Here is a 21,547-nt window from a genome sequence, read left to right as displayed (position 1 = left end):
ACACTCTAAGTGAAAGGGAGCATACCTTCCACCCCCAAGCTAGTTAAGTAGAGTCATCCCGTGACTACTTTCATTCACTCATATGCGCGTGGCTGCCATTTATTAAAGAGAGTTCCAGGCAATGCCACAGCAAACCGGAGTGTCCCTCTACAACTATGCCTAAACATTTATTCACAGTCTCAGATTTAAGGGAGTTATTTTTTATTTATCTTTCAAGAACAATACTAAATTTCAATGCCAAAACTAATTAGAGTTCCTTCATAAAAAATTCTAAATTTCCTAAGTATAGAGAACATACAAATCGTGTAAACATAATTCACAAAGCATCAAGCCCTAGAGTTAGTTGTATCATTCTCAATAGTTATTTATATTCAATTTCTAGACTAACAAGTTCATCATCATTGGGTACCATTAAGACATTTTATCTAACTGTCCTACCACTTACTGATTCCATGGCATAATGTTATGCTAATGTTATCATGCATATGTTTTACCGAGAATATTACCTCCCTCAAACTTAAGGGAAGCATTGTCATCAATGCTTAAAGAGAACTAAACTAAATAAAAACTATATGCCATGCAATGAAATGCAAAATGAATGTAATTGGATTCAAGTGGAGGTACCTCATGGTTTGTGTGGTGGTGTTACCTTGGAGAAGCTGGCAGCTCCTCGTCTAGTGCGCTTTCGCAATGGTGCTGAGCTGCACTCTGAAGAGCTAGAGTGGAACTACGCTACATTGAAGCATTATGTTAGCCACTGTGTTTGTAGGAGAGGGTTGAGGCATAAGAACTGGACTGAGTGTTTTTTCAGCTTGAGCAACAGGTGAGTCAGGGGTATGGGAACGTTGAGGGTTAGGAGTCGGTTCTTCAACTGGAGGATCGACATCATCTTGCTCAGGCTCGAGAGATGCCTCGGCATTGAATCTTGACATAATTTCATCCGGAAAGCCTGGAAAATTCTGTTGAACGTGGGGAAGGATTTCTTGAAACATCATTTCCACCACAACATCTCTCTGTTTGACATAACCAAATTTTTTTTAATATCACCATGTAAAGCGTGTCAATGAGTCTGAGTTTGCATAACAGCTTATTCGAGAATAAGCATCCTTGCCTCGACATTAGATTTTGCATCATCTGTAGACTTCTCATGAGCAAGGGCCTTAGATTTTGGGTTTTCAAGTCCCAATAATAATGGTAATCTAGACCTAGTAAAGCCTAAAACTCCAGATAAAATTTCATCAAAGGAATTTTCACTTACCTTTTTCTTTCGACACAAAGCAATAATCAAATTTGGAAAAACTAAAGCACTCACCTTTTTTCCTAAACATTCATGCAATTTTTGAACAATGATCCTACCCACATCAATAGAACGGGTTTCCATAATCAAATGTAAGAGCATTAAACATGAAAGAGATATCGTCATATTATGGGATGTGGGCATTAACTTATGATTCAAAAAATGGTTGCACAGTTTGACACGTGGTTGTAGATGTTCATGGTTAATCAAGTAGAGGCTAGTTTAGTGACCATTCCATGAGGTATTTGCAAATCATAAGTCCTCCAAAACTCCATCATAAGTTGCACTGTCAGCTTCATTTTCAAACTTTGCATGTTGGTCTTCAACTCCTTACAAATGAAAGTATCGATTAATAGCAGTTGGTGTAAACTGAATATACTTACCTCGCACAAAAATGGAATGCTGGTTCGGTTTGGAAATGTTAGCATAAAACTCTTTCACCAAGGATGCATTCACTGAACCAGGGTGTCTTACAAACTTGTGCCATTTGTGTGGAACAACTATGCCCATCACGTCTAATCCAAAATCATCGTCAACTTTATCCGTAAAGATGAACTCCGACTCAAATAAAATCTTCCTATTTTTTGAAGTTTTGAAACCTTGCTTTGACTTCATCATTTTTGAAATGTTGAGCAATGGGAGCTTCGGTGGGCCTCGTACACACTAATTTTTCTCAAAGTTTTGAATAAAGAAAATTTAAAAAAGGCGTGAGCTTTTTTTGCTTGGAAAACTTGAGAATTTTCGGTTATGGGGGAAAATGAAGGAAGAAGAAGAAGAAAGGAAAGACAAAAAGAAAAAGTAAATTAATTAATTAAGTGATAGGACAGTTGAAAGAAATAAGTGGATGTGGGCTAAATGGGTAGGTGGGAAAAGAAAAAGTAAACTGTAAAAGTAATGGTGATGGGACAAAATAGTGGAAAAAGAAAAGTTAAAATAAGAAATAAAGGAAAAGAAAAAGTAATAAATCAAAAAAGAATCTTTTCCCCACTTGATTGATTTGTCATTTCCTCCCTTTGGTAATCGCTCCTTGCACGGCTGCAGTATTGTGGTTCATTACAAAAAAAAATTATCTATAAAATAAGAATAAAAATAAAAGAAAAATAAAATTATTATTTATGCACAGTCAACGGAATTTAATGCCGTGGCATTGAAATTTGGTTCTCAGTTGGGCACACTTCAGCATCGTGCAAATACAACAATGCCTTGTTGTACAGTGGTGGAACTCCATTATAAGCTTTTAGACGCTGGCAATTGACTTTGAAAATAATCCCATCATCTATATTCTTGATGTCAACAGGTCTATGGGGATAAACATAATGCACCTCATATGGACCTGACCATCAAGATTTAAGCTTCCCAGGAAAAAGTTTAAGTCTGAAATTATAAAGCAATACTTGTTGGCCAATATGAAAATGTCGTGGCATCAATTTTTGGTCATGCCACTTTTTGGGTTTCTCCTTGTATATTTGAGCATTTTTATATGCCTGTGCTCTAAACTCTTCCATTTCATTCAGCTCCAGTAATCTCTGCTCCCTCGCTAATTGAGTATCAAAATTCTATTGCTTAATGGCCCAGTACACCTTATGTTCAAGTTCAACGGGAGATGACAAGCCTTTCCATACACTAGCTTGAATGGTGACATTCCCAAAGGATTTTTGAACGCTATTCTATACGCCCAAAGTGCTTCATCTAACTTTGGCGACCAATCCTTTCGCCTTGGGTTCACCACTTTTTCTAAAATCTACTTGATCTCTCGATTGGATATCTCTGCTTGGCCATTTGTCTACGGATGATATACCATGGAAATCTTATGTCGAACTCCATATCTCCTTAATTCCTTGGCAATCAAATTGTTATCGAAATGGGTTCCTACATCATTAATGATAGCTCGAGGCACTTCAAACCGAGTGAAAATATGCTTGTGCAAAAACTTGAGTATGGTTTTAGAGTCATTCCTTGATGTTTCTATTGCTTCTATCCACTTTGATACATAATACACATCAAGAAAAATATATATATTTCCTCTGGAATATGGGAATGGTCCCATGAAATCAATGCCCCAAACATCAAACAACTCTATTTCCAAAATATTTTTGCAGTGGCATTTCATATCGTCTGGATATGTTTCCAGTGAGTTAGCATCGATCACAAGATTTGTAAAATGCTTGAGCATATCTAAACAGAGTTGGTCAGTAAAAGCCTAATTGCAGGACCTTAACATCAATCCTTTCTCCTCCAAAATGGCCTGCACTTGGGGCTGAATGACAATGGTATAAAATATTGCGTTCTTCTTCTTCAAGTACACGTCGTTTAATGAGTTGATCAGCACAATGCTTAAACAAATATGGCTACATTGTCATGGTATTCAAAATGTTTCTAGCCTATATAAATGACAACAACTTGGTTTTCAATACCTTTTCTATCTACCACCTCTAAGTCGAATTCTTGGAAAAGTAAGATCCACCTAATAAGTCTAGGCTTTGCATCTTTTTCACTAAGTATTTTATAACCGAATGATCAGAGTCAACAATAACTTTAGTGCCTATTAGGCATGGTCTAAATTTATCAAAATCAAATATCACGACAAGTAATTCTTTCTCAGTGGTAGTGTAGTTCAATTGTGCTTCATTCAATGTACGACTAGAGTAATATATAACATGAAAAAATTTATCTTGCCATTGCCCCAAAACAACTTCTATGACATAATCACTTGCATCACACATCAGGTCAAATGGTGATGTCCAATCAGGAGGAACTACAATAGGTGACGAGATCAATCATTGTTTCAGTTTAGTGAATGCGTCAAGGCATAACTCGTCAAACACTAAGGCTGGTTTTTTTAAGCAATGTGCACAAGAGCTTAGAAATCATGGAGAAATCTTTGATAAATCTTCTATAAAATCTAGCATGTCCAAGAAAACTCCTAATACCCTTGACTGAAGTTGGTGCTGGTAATTTTTCAATTACTCCAATTTTTGCTTTATCGACCTCAATGCCATTGTGAGAATTTTGTGGCCTAACATAATTCCTTTAGTCACCATGAAGTGACATTTTTCCCAATTCAAGACCAAATCAACCTCCTCGCATCTTTTAGAACTTTTTGCCAAATTGTCGAGGTATCGCTCAAAATTGTCTCCAGAAACAAAAAAAAATTATCCATGAATATCTCCAGAAAATCCTCAACCATGTCTAAAAATATAGCTTGCATATAACGCTGAAATGTTGTTGGGGCATTATAGAGCCCAAATAACATCCTCCTAAAGGCAAAAGTACAATAGGAACAAGTAAATGTAGTCTTTTCCTGGTCATCTTGTGCGATGGAAATTTGATTGTATCCCAAGTACCCATCCAAAAAGGAATATAATGGTTTGCCTGCCAATTGATCCAACATTTGGTCATTGGAAGGTAGAGGAAAATGATCATTCTTTGTAGCTTTTTTGAGTTAACGATAATCCATGCATATCCTCCATCCAGTAACCATGCGAGTGGGTAATAGCTCATTATCCTCATTAGTAACCACTGTCGTGCCTCATTTCTTCAGAACACATTGTACAGGGCTCACCTATGAGATATTTGATATAGGGTAAATCACTCCAGCATCAAGCCAGTTCAAAATTTCTTTCATTACCACTTTCTTCATAACAAGGTTGAGTCTTCTTTGTGGTTCTATCGAATTGTCGTGGCAATCTTCGAGTAGAATCTTGTGCATGCAAATTGTGGGACTAATTCTTTTCAAGTCAGCCATAGTCCAACCAATTGCTTTCTTATGCTGCATCAAAACACTTAGCAAACTTTGCTCTTGTTTAGTAGTAAGGTTAGAGGAAATAATCACTGGTAAAGTTTTATCGCTACCCAAGTAAATATATTTAAGATGCCCTGACAAAGTCTTAAGCTCTAGAGTAGGTGCATACAATAATGATGGCTTAGGAGGAATAAATTCATCAAAATTCAAAGGTTCAAAATTCATACCTAGTCTAGCTTATAGTAAGCTAGATTGCTCCTCCAAAATTGGAAAGTTGTCGTACTCCACTAAGCTTTCATCATCCATCCAATTGTCCTTTTCTGGTAGCTGAATAAAATTGTTCTGGTAAAGTTGTTCAACTTCTTCTTCAATTACTGAGTTCAATTCAGAAATGCCTTGGCATTCTTCAGTGTCATCGACATACTTAAGAGTTCGAAACACATTGACAATCACACATTGATCATCCACTCTCATAGTGAGTTCACCTTTTTCACAGTCTATCAAAATATGACCAGTGGCTAGGAAAGGTCTTCCTAGAATGATGGGTGCCTTGGCATCAACTTCACAATCTAGAATTAATAAGTCGACTGGAAACACAAAATTATCCACCCTTACTATGACATCATCGACTCTCCCTTCAGGTTTAATATGGGATCTGTCGGTAAATTGTAAAATAACCGATGCGGGTTTTGCATCCCCTTTACTTTATTCTTCTTGGTACAAATTTCCTTAAGAAATTTTCCATACGTTGACATATGATCAATAGCTTCCAAGAGAGGTACATTAATATGAAGTTGATCAAGAATGTCCATAAACTTCTTGAACTGAACTTCATCATTATACTTCTTTAATCTTTGCAGGAAGGGTGGTGGAGGTCTAGTTTCCTTAACTGCAGCAATAGGAATTGTTTTTGCCTTGGCATCAGAATTTTGTGCCTTAGCAGGATCATTAGTAGAACCCTCCTCCTTTTCCTTCTCATAAATGATATCATCATGTAATTCAGCTTCACCCTTGTCAGTAGTTGGAATGGAGTCATCATGTTGTGTCACACTAACCTTGACTTGTTGGTTAATTTGTGTTCCACTCCTAAGAGTTAACACATTACAGTGTTCTTTTCTATTTGTTTTAGTGACTTCAGTGTCACTTGTCAAACTTCCTTGCTGACGCTCTTGCAATGCCGTAGCAATCTGACTAACTTGACATTCCAAAGCTCTCAAAGATTAGCTATGACTTTTGAAGTAAGGCACCTTGACTATGAAGTAAAACTCATTGATTCTTAATTGAAGTAGAATGGTCTTGCAGCATTGTCTTTATAGTAGATATGAACTCTTGAATTGTAGCTTTCAATGAACTCATGCTCGATGAAGATAAAGCTCCTTTGTTGGTATTATGCTATGGCATAGCATTTTTGGTGACCTTAAGGCTCATTGTGATTCTGCTGCTGAGTGGATTGATTAATATTTTGGGCTCCTTGATTTCCCATGAGAAATTTGGATGATGATGCCATCCAACATTATAAGTGTTAGAGTAACGATTATTATTGCCTCGATTGAAATTACCTACAAAGTTGATGGACTCATGGTTAGTCGAGCATTCACTCTCGTGATGATTGCCTTGGCATAACAGACATGCCAAGCTAGTTGCTTTCACTTCCTTCACATAAGTGGAACGTTGTAAAATTTTCAGCATATTAGTGATAACTGAGAGTTGAGCGGACATCGAATCCTTGGTATATAACTCAAATGTTCCAAATGCTTTCCTTCTATTCCCAAGCCTTGAGAAAGGAAATTGATAATCATTCTTAACGATTTGATCCAAAATAGTAAATGCCTCAGTAGGTGATTTATCCAGCAATGTCCCATTTGCTGAGGGATCCAACATCATCCTTGTGGGTACATTAACTCCATTATAAAACATAACTACTTGAGTCCAATCGTGAAAACCATGATTTGAACACTTTCGATATAAACTCTTGTAACGATCCCAACACTCATACATAGATTCGTTGTCGCCTTGACGAAAGGATGCCATGTCATTCCTTAGTTGAGTATTCATGTTCAGTGGGTTATACCTCAATAAGAAACTCTTACAAAGATTAGCCCATGATTCCATCGAACCGGATGGAAAACCACTCAATGAAGTCATTGCTTGGTCACACAATGAATATGGGAACAACTTTAATTTCAGAACATCCTCATGTACTCCTTCTTGTTGAAAAGAATCACAAACTTCCAAAAAATTTTGAATATGTTGCCTGGTATCTTCAGTTGGCATTCCCCTAAACTGCCATATAGAATTCAACATATTGAACATAACTGGTTTAAGCGCGAAATGTGGTGCTTGAATTTCGGGTGCCACAATTCCAGGATTCAAATCATCTAGCATCAGATTTAAATGATCACGAATAACACGAGACCTATCAACAGGTTCAGCATTTTATAATGCCTCAGCATTCAGAATTCTGTCATCTTGACTAATGACTTGGTTTCTAATTTGATACATATTTCCTCAAGCACGTTGAACACGTCTCCTTTGTCTAAAGAGTCTTTCATCTCAGGTTCTATCGGTTCCAATGGCTCTTCAGAATGTCTTCTAGGCATACACTAAATAAACATGAAAAATAATAAAACAAAAATATCAAGTAAACTATACACAAATAAAGATGCAAAAATAAAATGCTATGACAAAACTAATTAACTTCAGGCTGCCAATCCCTGGCAACGACACAAAAATATTGTTGCATGTTGTGAGTACTATAAAATTATATGCAAATAATGTAGAAGTATACATAATCGCTCAAGAAATAAAGTGATGAGTGAGTATCGTCTTCACATGGATTGGTTGAAATTACAAAAGTTTAACCAACGCAAATCACTACTCTATTTAAGTATAGTTAATGTTGATATGTACTAAATTAAAATGTCACGACAATGGAAAGTAAATGTAGGAGGATATGTATTGATAGTCTGATGAGATGGCAAATGGAAATGCAGTGGCAAGAATAAATTTTAATGGTGAAAATGAGTGAAATGTCAAGGCAATGAAAAACAGTAAAAACAACAAATAAATGATAATCCTCACACAACAAGCTTCCACTGGAATGAATGGTAGGGATTGATTTAAGGATGCTAAAACTTATCTCTCAGGTAGATTTAATCGATCTAAAATTCACTTGCTCGACAGGGTTTGTTGAAAATGCTCTCGTTGTCTCTAGTCAAAGGAACCTAACAGAATAGAATGCCACGACATCTCTTCTTAGTCTCAACTATGGCAGCCTACACTATTGATAAAAACTACTTTTTTAGTTGTTGAAATACTATCTTAATCTCTCTCAAGTACTAAGGGATTAGGATATAGTATTACTAGGCCGATTCAAAGCTTAAGAAAATACTATAGCCCATTGTTTATGTGGATCTTTCTTGTGTTTCCCTCGAATACTACAAGTATTATTAGCTAAGTTTGTCTCAAACACCTAGCCTTCATCTAAGATATGGACACTCTCTTGCCTCTTACAAACTTAGACGATGAAGCATTCATAAGCAAAGCAAGCAATTACAAAAGATAAACATAAATCTACCATTAAAATAAAATTAAACATCCATAAAAACAACCCCGCCAAATAAGGTTAGTTCATGGTGGGGTTCGAATCATCCATGAAAACAAAACATGAATTTATCCGTTCCAAGCAACCCAATAATAAATGGAAAAATAGCAGCAAAGGGAATGAAGAAGAGGCCTTCAGTGCGCCACCAGAGCTCTCCTTAACCAGAAAGACTCGCCTTAGCTCACTAGCTTCTCTCGGATGTCTAGCTCGCCATTCCTTGGAGCTTATCAATGGAGGAACACCCTCTCAAGGAAGAAGAAAGGGATAATGTGAAAAAGATAAAAAAATGTTGTTGAATATCTCTCATTCTCTTCTCTCTCATGTGAGGTGTAATATATAATAAAAATATATAAGAGTAATGATGAGGTTGTTGCACTCAAAATACCCCTAATATCCCTAAAGTCACTCTTTAGGCGTGAGTCTTATCCTTCTAGGTGGCAGTGGTCAGCTATTATTCACATGCTCTGTCAGCTGTCCTTTTACAAAAAATATATTTTTTGCTCGTTTCTGCGCCAGAAATGCTAAGGCATTTCAATCTGCTTCAACAGCGTGTGATGTCACGACATTCCTTCCTAATGCGACCTTCTGCTTGCTATTTCCTGCACACAATAAGCAACTATACCTTTCTCTCACACAACATCCTTAAGAGATAAAATAACAATACCACCATAAATACAACTATATGCAACTACATGATCCTAAAATGACTAAAATGAGCTTTTAAACAAACAATAACTTAAGTGAAAAAGGCCTTAAAAGTAGCCTTTTTAGGAAGTTATCAGTAAGGCATATCGAATTAGGCGTGGAGAAGCTACCATTTCATGAAATGCCAGAAAAAGAAAAAGCTAATAGCGAGATAACCCAACAGTTGAAAAGTATAGAGGAAAGGGAGAGGTCAGTAGAAGTGGAGGCTTTCTACGGAATGGACACAAAGGAGCTAAGTTTGGTTCCTGATCTCATATTGCCCCCGAATTTCAAAGCACCAGACTTCAAAAAATACGATGAGACCAGTTGCTCATCTGCTCACCTCCCCATGTTCTGTAGGAGAATGGCGGGCTATAATGAGAATGAGAAGCTTCTTATACATTGATTCTAGGACATTCTAACTGGATTGATGGCCAAATGGTACAACCAATTAACCAAATCCCATATCAAATCGTGGAGGGATTTGGCCCGGGTATTTTTTTGGAGCAGTATCGTCACATCACTGACCTAGTACCTGATAGTTGGACACTACAAAATATGCAGAAACGACATAGTGAAAACTTTAGGCAATATGCCCAAAGGTGACATGATATGGCACCACAAGTGCAATCCCCATTGCTAGAAAAGGAGACCACAATTATTTTCGTGAATACCTTGAAAGCTCCGTATCTAGGGCATCTGTTAGGAAATGCTACCAAGAACTTTGCCAACCTGGTCATTTCCGGTGAGCTAATTGAGAATTCCATTAAGAATGACAAGATTGAAGAAGGACAAGGGTCGAAAAAGCCCTATTTTAAGAAGAATGAAAGTGAGGTTAACCACGCGAGCATTTACCATAAGAATTGCACGACCAGTGTTACAATTACCCAGCCTAGGGCAGAGAAGGCAAACACCCATGAAAACAGGGGGCCGAGAAGGGATAATACGATACCAACTTTCTCACCAGTGCCAGTGTCATACTCATAAATCTACGCCTCGCTCTTAAAGGAAGATTTAGTACGCCTCTACAAGTTGACCCCATTACAGCCACCTTACCCTTTTTGGTATAATGTCAACGCCCACTATGAATACCATGCAGGGGTCGTTGGGCATGATATCGAGAATTGTTCAGCTTTCAAGAGGGTCGTACAAAACCTTATCAACACTGGAGATTTGGAATTCAAACACCAGCTGCGAACGCTCACCCCTTGCCCAATCACGGGGGTAAGGAGATAATATTGTTGATGAAAGGGAGATCAGGATGATAAAGAGAGATGTATCAGAAGTCAAATCTCTTCTCAGTTGGGTGTTCGGGTAGCTGTACGCATCGGGAATGATTGGAGATAATACCGAGTCAAGGCCATTGAGACATGAAATATACTACAAATATCACCAAAAGGAGGACCACGATATCCAGAGTTACCACGAATCCCAAAGAATACTTCAGAAGATGATGAACAACGGGGAAGTGGAATTTTTTAATAAGGAGGAGAACCCACGAGAGATGGACATCTGTATGACGGATGGTTCTGATAGGACGTCGGGGACGAGAAAGTCGGTGGTCATTATAGTTAGACCAAGACAAGAGAGTTCATCATCAACAACTCCTAAGGTTGTGATTACAACTCCGTCCCCCTTCCCATTCAAGGACACACGACAAGTTCCTTGGAGTTATGCAGCCAACGTATCTATACTAGATGGACCAAAGATTTCTGAAAGAATAAGCGAGGAAACCAAATTGATCTAAGAAGAAGTAAGTGAGGTAGGCTTCTTCATAAGAAGCGGAAGTTGCTACTCGCCCGAGATGTCCACCGAGGCAGACAAGGCAAAGGCCAAAGCCAAGGTAGTGGTCAAAGCCAAGGCAGTGGTAGTACCAAAAATATTAAACGCACAACATCCATCAATTATTAACGAGCCCGTAATCGAAGCTCAATATCGTGAATTCCTGAGGTTTCTAAAGCACATTGAATACAGTGTAGTGGAATAGCTTCACAAACAACAGGCGAAAATCTCAATCTTGGATCTCTTGATCAACTCAGAAGTACACCGAAATGCCTAGCTAAAAGTACTTAACCAGACATTTGTCCCTAAGGATATCTCGACACATAAATTGGACCGAATCGTGGGACACATAGCTGCTAGCAACTACATCACCTTCATTGATGATGAGATCCCAAAAGGAGGAATGGAGTCCATCAAGCCTTTAAATATCACGGTGCACTGTCACGGCCATGTCTTGTCGGGGGTTCTGATAGATAACGGGTTTGTATCAAACGTAATGCCCTTAGATACACTACAAAGAATGCTCATTGATAGCTCACACATGAGAGCTTATCATAATGTTGTCAGAGCATTCGACAGAAACCAGAAGGACGTAATGGGAAAGATGAAAATACCCTTGATGATCAGGCTTCCATTTACAACATTATCTTCGTGATAATAAACATCCACACGACATACAATTGTTTACTGGGGAGACCTTGGATCCACGTGGCGGGGGTAATTCCTTCGTCCCTATATCAGAAGCTAAAATTCGTAATTGATAGAAGGTTGGTCAGCATCGGGGTTGAATAAGAAATCATAGCTTCTGTGACGTCCGATACTGCATACATCGACATCATTGAGGATGCCTTGGAATGGTCCTTCAAGGCTTTAGAATTTATCAACGCAATCTATATGGCCGAAGGAAACAAAATTCCACGCCCCACACTATCAGATCTAAGAGGACAGTGAGGCAAACCTTAGGAAGAGGAGCGAGAATCGATAAAAGACTAGGAAAAGATCTACAAGGGTAAGTACAACCCATAATTATTGAATGGAAGAGAGACCATTTCAGGCTCGGGTTTAAGCCCACCTTCCAGCAGCGTGCCCAAGAGCTGAAGAAAAAGGCTGAGGTAAGGAAAGCCAAATTGAGAGGAGAGGTTGTCCCCAGATAACACATGTCATTCCATCCTCTAAAGAACTCATTCAAATTTAGAGGAGTGTATGATATAGAGCATTAACTGGCCAGTGCCATCGAGATAGAGAGGCTGACAAAAGAGGAAAAGTGGATGGGCGAAGCTTTGAAGAGTCTATCAATCAACATGATTACCGGAGGTAACCAACCCAAAAAGTTTCTAGATGGAATTCGTCCTTGCTTCCTTGGTGAAAAGCTCGACAACTAGACAACCAAATATATTCCTGTAGTTTTTATGGTCAATCCAAAGTAATGCCCAAAAATAATTGGTATTAGCATCTTCAAAGTATCTATTGAACATTTTGTAAAACTCAACAATTATCCAATCAATTAATGAAAGATATTTTTTCTCAAATGGCAATCACTTTTATTCTTCGCATTTTTACATTATGTTCTTTGTATCATATTCTTTATTCTATATTCTTTATTCTTTACATTCCAATATATCTGAGCCAAATTTCATGCAGATGTTACAATAATACTATCATAATTGTTCTTGAGGCCAGTTGCAAGATAGATTTCGAGCGACCATTGAGTCTGGAAGAAGTCAATGAGTGCGAAGAATAAGAAGACTGTGAAGTCCCAAATGATATATTAAGATTGGTGGAAAGAGATGAAAAATAGATTATACCCCACAAGGAAGAAACATAACTCATGAATTTAGGGACAGTGGAAGTACAGAGAGAAGTAAAAATTGGCACTACTATATCTGTAGAAATAAGGCTAGATTTGATAAGTTTGCTCCAGGAATTTATAGACGTCTTCACATGGTCGTATAAGGATATGTCGGGGCTAAGCACTGATATAGTAATCCACACATTTCCCATTAAGCTAGAATGCAAGCCAGTTCAACAAAAACTCAGAAATATGAAACCGGAGATGTTATTAAAGATTAAAGAGTAAGTAACAAAACAGATCGATGCAGGTTTCCTTCAGGATGCAAAATATCCCGAATGGGTAGTCAAAATATTTCTAGTACCAAAGAAGGATGGGAAGGCCCGCATGTGCGTGGATTATCGAGACCTTAACAGGGTTAGCCCAAAGGACAATTTTCCCTTACCTCATATAGACACCCTGGTGGAGAATATTGTGGGGCATTCTTGGTTTTCCTTCATGGATAGATTCTCAGGGTACAATCAGATCAAAATAAACCCTGAAGATATAGAGAAAACGACATTTATAACCATGTGGGGGACTTTCTGCTACAAAGTAATGACATTCGGGTTGAAAAATATTGGGGAAACATATCAAAGAACCATGGCGAATCTCTTCCATGACATGATACATAAAGAGATATAAGTGTACATGGATGACATGATTGCCAAGTCCCGAACGAAAGAAGAGCATGTACAAAATTTGAGAAAATTGTTCCAAATATTAAGGAAGTACCAAATAAAGCTCAATCCAGCCAAATGTAAATTTGGGGTAAAATCAGGGAAACTAATGGGCTTTGTGGTAAGCCAGAAAGGAATCGAGATATATCCTGATAAGGTTAAGGCAATTCAAGACTTTCCATCACCTTGCACACAGAAAGAAGTTTGAGGGTTCTTGGGAAGGTTAAATATTATATCGTGATTCATTTCTCAGCTTACCGATAAGTGCGATCCAATATTCAAATTGCTCAAAAAGAATAATCTTAAGGTCTGGAATAACGAATGCCAGGAGACTCTGGAAATTATTAAGAAATACATGTTCAATGGCCCATACTAGTAGCTCTAGTACTTGGCAGACTGCTGATTCACTACTTAATGGTTTTTGAGAATTCAATGGGTTGTGTATTAGGGCAACATGATGAGTCAGGAAGAAAAGAAATAGCCATCTATTACTTGAACAAGAAGTTTACCGATTGTGAGACTCGATACCCACCGATTCAAAAGCTGTGTTGTACCTTAGTTTGGGTTACCTGGAGGCTCAGGCAGTACATGTTATACTATACCACATGGTTGATATACTGAAATTTTTTATGAAGTCCCCTTCTCTGACTAGAAAACTAGCTAGATGGCATATGTTTTTATCTGAGTTTGATATTGTCTATGTGAGCCAAAAGGCAATAAAAGGAAGCTCCATAACTGACTTTCTTGCAAGTCACGCCTTGGAGGACTACGAGTCTTTGAACTTTAATTTCCCAGATGAGGATTTGATGTGGATCTCTACCTATGAGGAGAGCTCTGGTGGCAACAAATCTTGGACCTTGTACTTTGATAGAGCCTCTAACATTTTAGGAAATGAAATTAGGGCAGTACTGATTTCCTAGAGGAGATTTACTATCCTTTCACAAGAAGATTAGAATTCTTTTACACCAATAACATGGCCGAATACGAAGCTTGTATTATGGGGTTAAAAGTATCTATTGAAAGAAATATCAAAACGCTCAAAGTATACGATGATTCCTCATCAGTGGTATACCAACTAAGGGGAGAATGAGAGACGAAAGAGTCGAAGCTAGTCGAATACCAAAATTTGGTCCTTGAACTACTAAAAGAATTTGAGGATGTCACGTTCAGATATCTCCCCCGAGAGGACAATTAAATGGCTGATGCTTTGGCTACCTTAGCGGTAATGTTTAAAGCTAATAAGAGAACGTACATAATGCCAATAAGAATGCAAGTATATGAGACTCCGACCCACTGCTATCACCTTGAAGAAGAAATTGATGGCCATCATTAGTACCACGATATCTTACAGTATATGAGATACCAGACGTATCCTCCCGGTGCATCTGAAATTGACAAGAAAACAATCAGAAGAATGGCAGTCGGATACTTCCTTGATGGAGAAATCTTGTACAGAAGGGGCAGTGACCAAGTTTTACTGAGATGCGTAACTGCCAAAGAAGCAAAGAATGTGATGAAAGAAGTGCATGGTGGAATATACATAACACATGCAAATGGTTTATCTATGGCCAGAAAGATTATGAGATATGGATATTATTGGGCCACGATGCATACAGATTGTTTCAATTACGTAAGAAGATGTCATAAATGCCATATATACACGGATAAAATTCAAGCATCGCCTTCACTTTTTCATGTTATGAGCTCACCTTGGTCGTTCTCTATGTGGGCATGGAAGTCATTGGGGAAATCACACCGAAAGCTTCAAATGTGTACCAATTCATCTTAGTGGCTATCAATTACTTCACAAAATGGTTAGAGGCTACTTCCTATTCCAGTATCACGAGATCTACAATTTGCAGATTCATAAAGAGGGAAATAATCTGGTGATATGGATTGCCAGAAAGAATCATCACAGATAATGCTACTAATCTGAACAACAAGAAGATGGATGAACTTTGTACACAGTTCAAGATAAAACATGCCAACTCTGTGACCTATCGACCAAAAATTAATGGGGCAATAGAAGTAGCAAACAAGAACATCAACATGATAATTACGAAGACTATATAGAGTTATAGAGATTGGCACGAGAAATTACCCTTTGCCCTATATGGATATAGGACGACCATACGTTCATCGACAGGGGCAACACCCTTCTCTATGGTTTACGGAACGGATGTAATCATACCTATTGAGGTTGAAATTCAATCACTTCGAGTCTTGAAAGAAGTGGAATTGGACGAAGCAGAGTGGATCCAGTCTCGCCTTGATCAGCTGAATCTTATCGAAGAGAAAAGCTTGAATGCTATATGTTATAGGAAAATGTACCAAAAGAGGATGGTGAGAGCCCACAACAAGAAAGTGTGCCCAAGAGAGTTTTGAGAGAGGGATCTAGTATTGAAGAAGATTTTGCCAATCCAAAAAGATTTCCACAGAAAATGGATGTCTAATTGGGAGGGGCCCTACGTTGTCAAAAAGAAAAAGAAAAAGAAAAATAAAAAAGAAAGGAAATAAAGAAAAAAGAAGAAAAAGAAAAGCAAAAAAAGAGGTTCGAGGTGAAAACCCGCAAAGGACGCCTTGAAACCAAGGAAAGATTTGAGTTGAAACCCAAAAATGGTGGCTCAAATGTATTTTGATATAGAGACACTCGGTAAGTAAACCCCATCGAGAGACAAGTAGTTCATGAAGGACTTCACTTCTGCAAGAAGCTCTACCACATTGAGATATCCCAGACAGAGGACCACCTCGAGGTGTCAAATTAAATGGTTTAAGAATACTTGTGCTAGAATTCATTAGGATCTATGTTTTTTGTTCCAGAGTCTTGGTTCAATTCTTTCTATTGCCATGACTTTGTGTAAAACTTATCTTTTGTCAATAAATTTCATGATTATCATTTCAATATTAAAATCATTCATTTCTTCGTGCCACAAGTAACCTAGCATAATCCAAATTCTAAAAATTTATTGGTATTACTTTTTGATTAACCTATAAAAATACAGGGAATCCAATGTCGTCCATTTGATCGATATTTTCACTAGTTAAAGCAAATGATTGATGAAAGGGTGAGACAAGAAGTGACAACAGCCTGAATAACATAGAAAATAAAGAAAAATATTATGAATTAGACAAAGAGTCGGCAAAGACAAAGACTCGACGACGATAAAAGAAGACAAAGATTATGAATTACACATTCATTTTACATCAAGTTTTGAATATCTGACAGGAATTCAAAGAGCCAACAAACATTCATTTCACAACTTCCGCAAAGAATCAATCCATATCTTTCATGGATCTCAGCAAATTCGAAGACCTTGAGGTCAATACCTTTGGGTACTTCAAACATAAAATCACTAACATATGATAATCTTTTGCATCTTTAAACTCTTCAAAGAGAGGATAAACCAATCAACATATCCAATTGAGAGTTTATAATGAGAAGAACTCATCCGACGAGGGAGAAGAAGTTCATAATGAGAAGAACTTGTTCAACCTTGGCTCAACATTTCCAGTGGAGAGTTCATAATGAGAAGAACTCATCCGATGAGGGAGAAGAAGTTCATAATGAGAAGAACTTGTTCAACCTTGGCTCAACATTTCCAATAGGAGAGTTCATAATGAGAAGAACTCATCCGATGAGGGAGTAAAAGTTCATAATGAGAAGAATTTGTTCAACCTTGGCACAACATTTCCAGTGAAGAAGTTCATAATGAGAAGAACTTGTTCAACTTTGGCTCGACATTTTCAATGGAAGGGTTCATAATGAGAAGAACTCGTCTGATGAGGGACAAGAAGTTCATAATGAGAAGGACTTTTTCAACCTTTACTCGTCTATCACATAAGGAGTTGGATCAGTATCACCTTGGGTCAACCATTGCAGAAGAGAGTAGATTGACATCCCCAGCAAAGAGCTTACAGTTCGACAAGCAGCGATCATGTGGAAAACTAGTGCCTCGTGTCTTTGCTCTATCCCAGTTCCACTGCAATGAGCAAAGATGGGCAGCTGTAGTCACAATTTTTCCATCTAATACCTTATATCATTATCCTTTTATTATTATTATTATTATTATTATTATTATTATTATTATTATTATTATTATTATTATTATTATTATTATTATAAATATTATTACAAAATACAGGCCCAATTACAAACCAAAAAACACGAGTTCATTTCCTAGACTCGTATTCAAACCAGGCCCAAACTCGAACCCAAATAAATTAAATTCATATTTTGTTGTTTTATGGGATCATAAATCAAATTAAATTCAAACTTGTAAATTTCATTGCAAAGACAATTAATTAATTGACTAGGTACCAATTTAGGGCGATGTGTGTTGTTAATCCTTCCCCACACGTAATCGACTCCCGAACTCGAATTTTGTTAACGCAAACCATAAATTTGTCGTTTTAATTAAAATTAATTTTTATTTAAAATGAAAAAACCTTTTTGGGTGCCCAATCACACCCTAATCAAATACTGGTGGCGACTCCTCGAACCATATGTTTTTCTATCGTAAAGGAAATCTCAAATTTTTCGAAACGAAAGATTTTTTTTAAATCGTATTTATTTTTTTAATTAAAAATTAATCATAAAGAGAATAATTTAAAAATGTGTGGTTTTTAAAATCAAAACTCACTTTAGAAAAAAATCGTTTCGACATATTCAATGGCGATAAAAGGTTATTACCGGCATGGCATTTTCGTCCATCAAAACTAAGGGTTGAACCTAAACCCGAAACAAAAAAAAAAATGAGGGTAACGAGCGAACAATTTACACTGTGGGATAATGTTTCCCGGCGTAATCATGACACAGTCATGATTAATGACGTTTGGGTTTATAAATGTAAGGGAAAGGTTGAGCCTTTGGCAACAATGGTGACAGTGGAGGGTTGAACAGTTTAAGTAGAAGGGCTTAACAAACAAGAAAGAATGAAAGATATTGTCGGCTAATGATTTATAATGGATAGAATTTTCATATTTTTGGAGAGGTAGACAAGTCAAGAAAGAAGATTTTGGGGTCGTGAAGTAGTAGTTTTTAAGATTTATGAGACATTTTTATTTGAAGAAGAAGAAGAATAAGAAGAAAAGGCATGTCGAATTTTTTTAAAATTTTTACTTGTCACGTAATATTTCCGTTAAAGGATTAAAGAGAAATAACGGATTAAAGAGAAATAACGGATTAAAGAGAGTTAACGGATAAAGGACTAAAATCAAATGGATCGATAATGTAAGAGACAAAACAAACTTAATTTTTGAACCGGCGATTAAATTCGGCTAGACAGAAAATAAATGTGACTATTTGAATAGTTTACACTTAATTATATTATTATATCTATTTACAAATTAGCACATTAGTAATTTCATTAACTATCTAACGGATGAAGATTATATTAATACTAATTTATAACATTAATTACAAAATAAAAAAAAAGTATTTTTATTTGATGATTAAAGTAAAATCAACCCTATAATACAGTGAATAAAGTGATAGTTTACCCAATTAAAACAGTACAATGATACTAAAAATGTTACTGATAGAGCAAAGTTCATTACAAGATCCGAAGAGACAGCAAGTGGAGCAGCCAATAAAATCATCAGTCAAACAATATTATTTAGTTATATAAAAAAAAGGGGGAAACAATAAACTGGAGCTGCAATCTTCAACTTGAAAACATGACTTGAAAATGGGAGAGTAAATTAGATTGTATGGTAAAGAAGAAAGAATTCAAGTTTAGTAACCATATGTAGGGGCTGGAGTAGCTTGGGAGGTGTAGAAGAAAGGTCCCACTGAGTACAATTGGGTCTTCTTCTGGTTTAGAACACGGAAAGCAGAAAGAAGAGCACCCTCGATGGCTTTGTTGACATTAGTGGGAACATTGCAAGTAGCCAACGGACAGCTTTTAAGATACGCCTTGCACTCTCTAACTTTCAAGTTGTCGCCAGACAATGGAATGAAGAAGTAACCTTTTGCATCAGTTGCTTTACTGCAAAAGGAGATGGTTTTCTCGACACCGATCTCATCAACAGCTTTACATGTTATCGTTGCCAAAGCCCCTACTCATGCCAAAGAAGATGAAAAAAGAAATAAGAACCCAATTAGACTTAATCAATACAAATTAGTTATTAGGATTGTCCAACAGGAATTTAATTACCTTGAATTGGGTAATACTTGGAACCTGTTTTACATAAAACAGTCCCTTGAACAGCAGAGGAGAGAGTTTTTCATTGCTTCTGATTTTGTTCCATAGGAAAGCTTTTCATTACCTTTTCCATACCCCGGTTTTTCGTCTGGCTTTGCTTGCTTGTAGTTATCTAGTTTTTGTTTTACAACATATGAGTTTCTGTTGTAACCAGATTTTTCGTTTTCTTCTGGTTTTGGCTTGTAGGTGCCTTGATTTGTGTCATAAGTAGGTTTCTTTTCTCCTTCTGGTTTTAGCTTGTAGGTGTCTTGATTTGTGACATAATTAGGCTTCTCTTCTCCTTCTGGTTTTGGCTTGTAAATGTCCTGATTTGTACCATAATTAGGCTTCTTTTCTCCTTCTGGTTTTAGCTTGTAGGTGTCTTGATTTGTGCCATAAGTAGGCTTCTTTTCTCCTTTTGGTTTTGGCTTGTAGGTGTCTTGATTTGTGCCATAAGTAGGCTTCTTTTCTCCTTCTGGCTTTGCTTGAGGGCTGTTAGCCGGTATTCCATCAAAACCATACTTTGATGAATCATCAGCATGACCAGTCTTCTCTTTGTATACCGGTTTGGGCTGGTAGTAATCAGGTTTGGTACCGTATTGAGGCTTTTGAGCTTCTTCTGGCTTTGCCTGAGGGCTGTCAGCCGGTATTCCGTCAAAACCGTACTTAGATGAAGCAGCGCCATAATCGCCAGCCGAAGCAATTGCTATAAATGACAGTAGAAGTAAGGAGAATGCCAAGGACAGACGTGAGAGAGCCATTTCAATGTAATATTTCAAGGGAACAAAGAAAGAAAGATAAGTGGATGAAGAATAGGGGCTGACACCGTTGCTATTTATAGGGAAATCAGAGATACATGGACATAATGATTATTGGTTAAGATTATAGTTTTAAGATACCAACAAATAAAATAAACTATGTAAAAAAGTTGGATGCACGATCCGAACGTCATTTGTAGACTTGGGTACCACTATCTTAAACAATATTATTTTAATTATCTAAATAAATTTTAAAATATTTTAAGAATTTGTTATACTTGTGTCATAATCTTATCATGCACTTAGGATATAAAAAATTGATTCGATATGTAAAATTGACTAAAATCAGTTTAAATCAAAATTGTTTGTGGTTTGAGGTGATGATGATCTGAAATCAATTCGAGTCTAAACTCGTGTTAATATGAACTCGAGTTGAACTTGATAATTTTGGATCTGATCCCGACCTAAACTTGACCTGCATTTGACCTTATATGATCCCGAACCCAAGATTAACCTAGTAAATAACTGATATTATCTGTCATGTTATCAATTTGACCTATAATTGACTCAACCTGTAAATGATCCGACTTATTATTAAACTGATCTGATATTGATATTACTTGGTATTTACTTGACTTGAAAGTTGTAAGTGATGAAGTTGTGAGATTATGGTAATATAGTGTGTCAAAATAATTCTTCACTTTTTAAGGTACATGATTAACTATGATCATTAAATTAATATGTTTACTTTTTATATTTATTTTTTTAATCTATAAATATACTCAAAATTTCTATTAAATTAATAATTTATGATTGATACAGTTATTAAAAATAATTCTTCATAATTTAAAACAAATTATTAATTATAATCATTATATTAATAAACTTAATTATGATTATGAGATTAATAAATATACTTCTTATATTAATTATGATAATTAGATTAATAAATTTTTTCTATATTAATTATGATCATTAGATTAAAAAATT

At 36.7% G+C, this 21,547-nt stretch overlaps 1 pseudogene; it reads right to left on the bottom strand.

The window, feature by feature from the left end:
* Positions 1–19,283: 19,283 nt before the first annotated feature.
* LOC120165284 lies at positions 19,284–20,567 on the bottom strand (annotated as a pseudogene).
* Between the last annotated feature and the right edge of the window lie 980 nt (positions 20,568–21,547).

This window comes from Hibiscus syriacus, unplaced genomic scaffold (assembly GCF_006381635.1).
Source record: "Hibiscus syriacus cultivar Baekdansim isolate YM2019G1 unplaced genomic scaffold, ASM638163v2 tig00111582_pilon, whole genome shotgun sequence".
Classification (NCBI taxonomy): domain Eukaryota; kingdom Viridiplantae; phylum Streptophyta; class Magnoliopsida; order Malvales; family Malvaceae; genus Hibiscus; species Hibiscus syriacus.
The sequence above is the reverse complement of the archived record's forward strand: the minus strand, read 5'-3'. Positions and strand labels throughout refer to the sequence as shown.